This window comes from Quercus suber, unplaced genomic scaffold (genome assembly GCF_002906115.3).
Source record: "Quercus suber isolate HL8 unplaced genomic scaffold, Cork oak 2.0 scaffold_928, whole genome shotgun sequence".
NCBI classification, from domain to species: Eukaryota; Viridiplantae; Streptophyta; class Magnoliopsida; order Fagales; family Fagaceae; genus Quercus; species Quercus suber.
The window spans coordinates 168297-178250 of record NW_027070351.1 but is presented as its reverse complement, the minus strand read 5'-3'; positions in this window follow the sequence as shown (position 1 = coordinate 178250).

Sequence of the window (9954 nt, the reverse complement as noted above, 5' to 3'; positions counted from 1 at the left end):
TTTGGTGTGTAAAACTATGTGTTTTCACTTAAATGGTACGTAAAGATAAAAATACAATTAAAAAAAAAAAAAAGTCAACCCAAGAAAACTGTATGTGAAGTAGTAGATTTTGACTCAACAAAGTTAACCAAACCAAAATTTTTTTCTAGAAACATAATAGAATGGTACAACATTTTCATAATACGTTAATAATTTTGTTACATTTTATTTTGACTTGTAAGGAATTGACACTTCAGTAGTTGTGAATATATTATAACAAATTATAAATAATAGGTTGTTACAAGTTGTTATTGGTAGACAAAAAAGAAATTTCATTAGTAAGTTTAAATTAGAACCAATAACAATTTACCTTCTATAAGAAATGTTGTGAATGTAGCACTTTTTTTCACAATATCTTTATTTTTAGTTGTGGTTAGTTTCAATATGATATTTTATTTTGACCTATAAGGAATTAAAACCTCAATAATTGTGAAAATATTGTGACAATTTGTTATGTTAATATATTATTATTTTATATATATAAACAAGGTCTCATACGAGGAAAAAAAAAGAAGAGTTGACCCAGCGATATTACCAAAAAAAAAAGTGGAAAAAAAAGAAGAAGAAGGAGGCCACTGATGAACAAAAAACACTGTAGCTATTATTGTAGCTTTTACGCATTCATGCTTTTTATATATAGAAATAGACACTAATTAAAAGATAATAACTCTTTGTTTCCTTTTATTCATTGTTTCAAGATTAGACCAAGGTAGTCAAAATCGAGATCCTACGTAGGATCGCAGGAGGTAGGTAGGATCATAGGTCGTAGGATTGGATTGTGGATCATAAAATCCTATCTATTTTCATATTTAAAGCGAAAAAAGAAAAAAAAGAAAAAAAAAAGATTGATAGTGACTTTATATATTGTATAATCATGTAAATTATGAATTCTTCCATAAAAAAATAAAGATTTTGATCCTATGATGTAATTTGCATGTCCTACATCACTGCCTCTATACTAACGAAACAAATATATTTAAGTTTTGATACAATATATTTAAAAAGTTCAGTGAATTTTTAATTAGAAACCAACCAAGTACCAAAATACTAGCGTACTTATTCCTTCAATAGCATCTCTTGAACACTCATCATCACCTAACATTGATAACCAAATGATACAATAGTGATCACACATTCACACTATACATATGTAACTTTTATTATTATTTTTAAAAAAAATCTATAAAGGAAGACTTTAGAATTGTTACTTCATTATCTTCATCAAAATTTGTATTATCATCTTTTGGTCGACACCCTTTGCTAACCACTCATCATCTGAGGACAAGTTCGTCAAACCAATTTCTTCTTTTGCACTTGATGGTTTAGGGATTTTCTCTTTTATCTTCAAGTTTTACATAACAAATACCAACTCATTCTTTTTCTTTTTCTTTTTTGGTTTAAACAATTTTCTCCTTTTTTAGTGTACTTAAAGTTGTACCAATTTTAATAGAGAATTCTCAACTGGGGGATAATATATCAAAGTCATTTGGTCTTACTATTCTAAATGTACTCCAATTACTTTCACAACCTGAAGAGCTATATGTTAAGCTCAATATCCTTATAGCAAAAGTTTTTAATTCAAGAAAGTCATCTCCATATGAGTTCCACCACTTAGTTGATACATTTATGAAGTACAATGTCTTAGTTTTGAGATTACAAATTACAACTTATAAAAATGAACTTAAAAAAAAAAAAAAAAAAAATCTGATTTTTATGTTTTGGTAGGATCGGTAGAATCCCATACAATCCTACAATTTTTACAATCCTTGTGCGATTCTAAACGTTTTGGTGAGACGGGATTGTAAAATCATGCGATCCTACGATCCAAATCGCGACTTTGACAACTATGGACTAGACACCAATTAAAAGATAGCGTCTCTTTGTTTTCTTTGCTTCATTGTTTCAAGAATTTTCCTGTCTTTTTTCACAAGATTATTTGGGTTTTATCCTCTCGCACTTCTCATTCTTTGTATACAGATGATCATAGCCATTCATGCTTTTCCATCGCAATACACATGAAATTATCCAAACCAAGAAGGATGTCCTTTAGTTTCAATCTGTCAACTACACCTACCCAACCCCATGGTTCATCTTCTTCTTCTTTCAGTTGTCTCCTTCTCTAAATGTTGATTGGTTTTTTTAATAACTTATTGGTAATCTATCCCACTAAGCGGAAAATAAATCATTGATTAGATAGCCTCCTATCACATATAATTTTTTTGTGTAGTTCTTTGTCTTTGGTGTTAATTTTATAATTATTGATGAAGTAGTATATATTTTGTTTATATGCTTTCTATTAAGTTATTATTATAATAATGTATAGCTCTAAGGCATGTACTTGGCGGTTTGCAATGTAATTTATAATATTTTCTATGCATATATGATGAAGATTTGAAAGATTTGTGGGGGTACTTTTTTTATATTAAACATTAGCGTGGACGATAGTACTTTTTTTCTTTTATATTGAGGTCTAGGATTTTTAAATATTGTAAAATGTATTTGTCTCATTTCTCTTCTTACAATTCATGATAAAACACTACATGACAAAGGATACCCAACTCTGAAATTGAAAAAATGGGTAGGTGCTAGGGTTTAGTTTGAATTTAGTTTTACTAGCAATCTTTGTAACTTACTTATGACTAACAATAATATTATTGATGAACCAAATAAGTTATAGAATAATTTCTTGCACAATTTTGGAAAATGCATTGCACATCGTGCGAGATATCGACTAGGTTTTTTCTTTTATATATATATATATATATATAGTGTGTGTGTGTGGGCGCTAACATGTTCTCTAAATTGAAAGTAATAATTAAAAACAAACAAACAAATACTTAAAGTGAGCATATTGGGCGTGTTTGATAAATTTGATTAGCATAGGTTACTTTATTATGAACAGTTTCTCGTTTTTTGGGCCACTCATATTGGGTGTTCTAATAAATATGGGCCCAATGAGAAGATCTTTCTCATACACAGACCCAATAAAAAGACTGCAAAAATGATTTTTCCGCTGCCGGGATTTGAACCCGGATTCAATATTCATTTTGAATTGCCAATGTGCTACGGTGGATTTCATGTCTCTTTTATCATTAAGAATTCTATTAAACCGTAAATTCTAGGTAAAGCCTCTGAAAATTTTAAAATATCAATTAACCCCCTAGCCAAATTATTCTAAGGACAGCTCGGTAGAGATAGAGAGAGAGAGGAGCCCGACCTCCGCACTCCGCCAACACATGGCACGCTTCCATCACCGCATATTGGAAACCACCAGTAAAATTTTGTTCATCTTTGTCTTTGAATTCTTTTGAAACCTCCATCCTAAAATTGTGGATTGTAATATGGGGCATATGGGCAGGACACGTTTTAAGATATAAAAGTGGGCTTTTATGGTTTTTTCCTTCTTCTTTTGCTGAATAGAAATAGTAGAATTAAATTAAAATTATCAAAAACCCAACAGTTGGTTTCACAGAACACACACAACATAACATCCTAGGATTGATAATAAAAAAACATAAGTTGAGGCTCTTGACACAGTGACATATGCTGGGTTATAATATCTGGCAGTAGAAGAACATGTCTCAGCTGTTGGTGCTACTGAAAATCCATGACCCACTTGATACAGTATCATTGTACCTTCAAAGAGAATACTATTTCATTGATTCCAAACCAGATAAGCAGTGACAGGAAAAATAAATAAATAAATAAATAAATTCAACATAGCTGAAAGTTTAAGGCCATTAAACTTTGTCATACACCTTGCTCATATCAAGCTTTAAACCCATTTGCCCATTTCGTCTTTTTTTTCCTCATACTCATCAAATTAAGCATCTCAAACGCGAACATTATCAGTTATAAGCCATCATGGAACAAAAGCAGTCTGTGAGTCCAAAATAATCCAAGGTATAGCACCCTCATCAATCTATTAGCCAATACCTTTGCAACTACCTTAATATAAAACATTACATAAGGAAATTGGTCTGAACTTAGCCATATTCTTTGAGTTAGGAATGAGAACAATATGAATATATGATTGATTCTCTATAACATATGCCCCAAACTCAACACTGACAGCACAGCTCAAATGACATCAGACCCTCTTCAATCTTCCTCTATGTTTTTTTTTTCTTTTTTTCTTTTTTTCTTTTTCTTTTGCTAGATACTTTGTGTTCATCGCTATGAACATGAAGTACTATTCTATTTTGAATAAATACCATTACTTTCATAGGAAACATCTCAAATAAGGCGTTTCTAATCACAAGAAATACATAGTGATATGGGTAATTTCAAGAAGCATTAGTAATCATCTGCATTAGATAAAGTCGATGGTCTGGGGAGAATCATCAGCCATACTCCGTTTAGTAAAGGTGGCGCCCTTGTGAGGCCAAAGCTGACCAGATTGATCCTGACCTGACGGCTCCACTTCCAGATAGATGTTATTTGGGACCTAACGACTAAGATCGCCCTAGGAAGGTGAAGGGAAGAAGCTGACGGGGGGAAAAGCCCCTGACGAACCCAACATGACTTTGCTTGGTCTCCACGTATAAGTGTGTATGGAAACATCTTGCGCTCCATGGTTAACTCTAATCAAGAGGATTCCTATAAGGAAAGGATCCCGTAAGACACGCACATTAGTGAGGACTTCCCTACAAGGAAAGAGCATCTCCGCCAAGGAACGAATGTCAACCCTACGCTACTATAAAAACCCCAAAGTCTTCACCGAGGTACGCATAATTTCCCCCAACTCTAGTACTCTAGAGTTGTGAACATTCTCTAACTTAACCTTCGGAGGGTCTTTGGCTAGTACCACACCAGTAATCTCCCAAGGTCTTCTCTTGTGTTGTGCAGGTATTGTCTTGAGCACGTAAGTATCGTATAGCTCACTGATGATTTTTGGCATTATCAGTTGGCACCGTCTGTGGGAACCCGTTTGTAAGCCATACTACCGCTTCTCGGACAAAGAGTTGCATGGTACTTACTCGCTCGATGACAACCACCAACAATGCTCAAGGAGATGAACCACGTACCACTAGCCTCGAGAAGCAGGTTCAAACCCTCGCCTCTACCATGGAATGCCTTACCAAGCAAAACAATGATCTAGAAAAGTAGCTGCTCCAAAAGAACACGGGGCTTACCACTTAGGAGAATGACCAATAAGGTACTAGTGCAAGGGACCAAGAAGGACCGAAAGGTAGCAACGCCCTAAGCAAACCACAACGATAGGACACAAGCTGTCCATCCGTCACAGATACGGCTTCACCTCACATAGTCACAGAGATGTAGATGATGAAGGAACGAATGGACTTCATGATGAACGCCCTTAGAGGACAGGTGTCTAGCAACCTTGATGACTTGGTCCATCGAACTGATTTGCCATTCACTGTGTCCGTCACCTTATTCCCCCTTCCCCTATTCATTGCGAAGTTCACCAATGCGGAAGACCATGGGGTAGAAAAGGGTCCTCAATGGATTATACATATGGATGGATCGTCCAACAGACAGGCTAGCGGAGTAGGCATTGTACTTCGTTCTCTAGAAGGGGACGAGATTGAATGCATGGCCCGTCTTGACTTCCCTACGACCAATAATGAAGTGGAGTACGAAGCTCTGGTAACAGGACTAAATCTCGCTGAAGCGGCAAGAGCCATGAGTGTAGTTATTCATCGCAACTCCTAGGTCGTCACAAACTAGGTAAACAGTGAATACGAGTGTAAGGGCGAAAAGATGAAAAGGTACCTAGAACAAGCAAGAAGAAGGGTAGACGACCTAAAGGCCAAGGTTGTTCAAATCCGTAGAGGCGAAAACTAGCAAGCCGACCACCTTGCCAAGACTGCATCAGCAAAACACATGGTCATCCCCGATAAGGTACTTTCCTTTGTTCAGTTTTCACCATTAATAGATCCTATCGATGTGCAGGAGATAGATTTTGGAAACAACTGGACCACGCCGTTAGTCTCTTACCTAAAAAGCAACGTGCTACCAAGCGATAAGGAAGCCTCACAAAAATTGAAGGTCCAACTATCACGATTCGTCCTGATAAAGGACATCTTGTACAAGAGAGGCTTCTCCAGCCCATTCTTGAGGTGCCTGAGTCCCGAAGAAGCAGATTATGTCATGAGAGAAGTCCACGAAGGGATCTGCAGAAACCACTCAGGGTTGCAGTCTCTAGTACACAAACTGATTTAAGCTGGATAATACTGGCCTACTATGCAGAAAGATGCCCAAATTTATGTCAAAGCCTACGACAAATGTCAGAGATTCAGCAATGTTATCAAATAGCCGTTGGAATAACTAACCCCAATGACAACCCCATGGTCATTCGCTCAATGGGAACTGGACATCATGGACCCATTCCCAATAGCAATACGGCAGCTGAAATTCATTATAGTCGGCATAGATTATTTCACCAAATGGGTAGAAGCCGAAGCCTTGGCCTCCATCATGGAGAAGAACATGAAAAGCTTCGTATGGAGAAACATCGTCTGTAGGTATGGAATCCCTAGAGTCTTGGTCTTAAATAACGGGAAACAATTCGACAACGACTCCTTCAGGGATTTTTGCTTAAAGTTGGGAATCAAGAACCACTACTCCTCCCCTGCCCACCCTTAGGCCAATGGATAAGTTGAGGTCACAAACCGATCATTACTTAAAATCATCAAGACTCAGCTTGAGGGGGCAAAGGGTATATGGCCGGAAGGACTGCTAAGCATGTTATAGGAATACTAAAAAACTGCTAGAATACCTATAGGAAAGACACCGTTTCGGCTAGCATACGGAAGCGAGGCTGTAATCCCAACTGAGGTCGGACTCATAAGCTATAAGGTGGACAACTATGATGAAAGAAGGAACGGCAAGGCCATGCGTTTACAGCTTGACCTAGTGGACGAAGTCAGGATGGCTGCTGAACAAAGACTAGCCCGATACCAAGACCTCATGGCCAAGCACTTCAACTCCAAGGTCAGGCACAGAGACTTCAACATTGGAGATCTCGTCTTGAGGAAGGTAATGAGCGCCACTAGAGATCCCTCCCCAGGAAAGCTTGGTCCTAACTAGGAGAAACCCTACAGAATCACTTCTTGGCAAAGGAAGAGCACCTACCACTTGGAGATGCTAGACGGACAGAAGTTGCACCATCCATGGAACACTGAGCATCTTAGGAAATACAACCAATAGATGATAGCATGAAAAGCGACACTCCTCATTTCCAGTTTATTTCTCTTAGTTAATTTTTATCTATAGTACTTTCTAAGCCCAAAGGGCAGGTTTTTATCCTTTTTTAAGAACAATTTTCTTACTTATGCATTCTTTTATCACAATAAGAGGAGTTATTCAAATATAGCCTGTGTATTTATTTGTCCCTACAATGATCTAGTCCACAAGTGGATGAGTTCATTATAAAGTCCACAAAGTGGATGAATTCATCCCATGAGGATGCCTTGAAATTATTTGAGTCCACAAGTGGACGGGTTCATTATCAAGTCTGCAAGCGGATGAGTTCAATAGTTAGTCCACAAGTAGACGAGTTCATTATAAAGTCCACAAAATAGACAAATTCATCCCGTAAGGCTGCTTCGAAATTTTTTAAGTCCACAAATGGACGAGTTCATTGTCAAGTCCGCAAGCGGATGAGTTCAATGGTAAGTCCACAAGTGGACGAGTTCGTTATAAAGTCCACAAAGTGGACGAATTCTTCCCGTAAGGATGCCTTGAATTATTTAAGTCCATGAGTGGACGGGTTCACTGTCAAGTCCACAAGTGGATGAGTTCATTATAAAGTCCACAAAGTGGACGAATTCATCTCATGAGGATACCTCGAAATTATTTAAATCCACGAGTGGATAAGTACATTGTCAAGTCCACAAGTTGGTGAGTTCATTATTCAAGTCCACAAGTTGGTGAGTTCATTATTCAAGTCCACAAAGTGAACGAGTTCATCCAAAGAGGGTGCCTTAGAATTATAAATCCACCAGTGGACGGGTTCAATAATAAGTCCACAAGTAGATGAGTTCATTGTTCAAGTTCACAAAGTGGACGAGTTCATCCAAAGAGGGTGCCTTAGAATTATAAGTCCACAAGTGAACGAATTCATTTGTTAAGTACCTAAGTGGACAACTTTATCCCATGAGGATGCCTTAAAGTTATCAAGGCCACAAGTGTGTTGACACCCCATTTTGCAATCTGTATTTAACCTCACATGGAAGGTAATAGGGTAATTTTGCCTTGGAAATATGCATCTTGATTTTGGCCATTAGATCCTTAATCTCATTTCACTAAAATGACATTGATGTTCTAACAATCAATTCGACTGGTCATAAACCCTAATCGGACCATCAGATTGAAAGCTATCATCAAATCAAGTTTTAATGGCTGAGATGCGCTATCACAAATTCAGTCCGACTATATGTGGTTATAAGTGTAATCAATTTGAGATCAATGACGTGTCATAATTTGATTGGTTAGGACTACATTTTATGGTGAGGTTGTATACATCTAATTAATTAGATAGTTAAACATTAATTATCAATGAGTAATTTGTGCAATTATCTTTTAATTAGAGTAAATTTGGAACCAATTAAGTCTAAAATGGGAGTGATTGGAGCCATTTAATGTTAATTATGAGTTAATTTAGGATCTATTAATGTTAATTATGCTGAAACCATTTTCTAATAAATGACCTCTGCTCATCATTTCATCGATATCTCTCTAAATATTTTGAATCTGTGAAAGAAGTTAATTTTCCCAGAAACTAGATATCTAGGGCTTCAATTTGAGCACAAGAACGAGACAATTTCGATCAGAATCGAGTCAAATATGATTTTTTGAAGTTGGCTCCGTAGGCTGTTACAGCAGCTACGGGAAAACCGAATTTTGGCTTGCTCCTTACTCCCATCAATCTTTCCATTTAATGCACTAGATTTTTTCCAAGGCTAAAATGAGGTCTAGGTTCATGATTCTTTGTCAACTCTTATTAAATGGTCTTCCATTTATATTTTCTCCACCACTACTATATAAACCCTCCCACTCATTCATTCCAAAGCACACAAAAAACCCTCCTCTCTTCTCCCCTCTTGAGTTCTAGTGAAGTTAAGTAGTCTTGTCATATATTGGTCTTCTTGAGACTCAAGGTATTGAGTGAAACTCACTCTCCCTCTCCTAGCTCTTCTTTTCCTCCACCCTTAAGACCTCCCTCAAGAATCTTCTCCTCCACCATATGGATCTTGCATGAAGATATACTCCATTTTCCTAATTGTTTTTTATGTTTCCATGATGAGAGTTTAAGATTAAAGTATGATAATAATCATTTGAATTCCTTTGAATATGTTTGAATATTCTTAATTTTTCTTATATGTTCTTCACATGTTCTTGGTTATTCATCACATGTTCATGCATGACACTAGTTTTGATCTCAAATTCACATGAAAAACATGAAAAATATGTTTATTTAATAATTCTTTTAAATTCTTGAATTTAGGCTATCACCATCCACATACATGCACTAGAATTTATTTTTCAATTCAAATGCAATGCTTAATAAATTGAATTAGGGTTTATCACATTTAAATTCAACATGCAAATTGATTGATAACATATTGGATGATGTGATATGAATGTTGGTCACCATAGTCTAGAAGATCGGTTTCACCGGGCAAGATGGGTGCCTAACACCTTCCCACCTTGTAACATAGCCTCCGAACTTAAATCAAGGGTTAATAGGTCAAATGCTTATCCATGTAATTTTTGATTTTTAGATTGTAACTAGAGAACAAAGTCATGTACAAAGTAATTTTACTGTGATCAGTGTAAATTTCAAATTAATAAAATGAGGAATTTTTTAATTTTTGTTTTCTTATTTTTCCAATAATTAAATAAGTGGCGACTCCATTGTAAAACCCTTAATCTAAGGCGGAAAATATA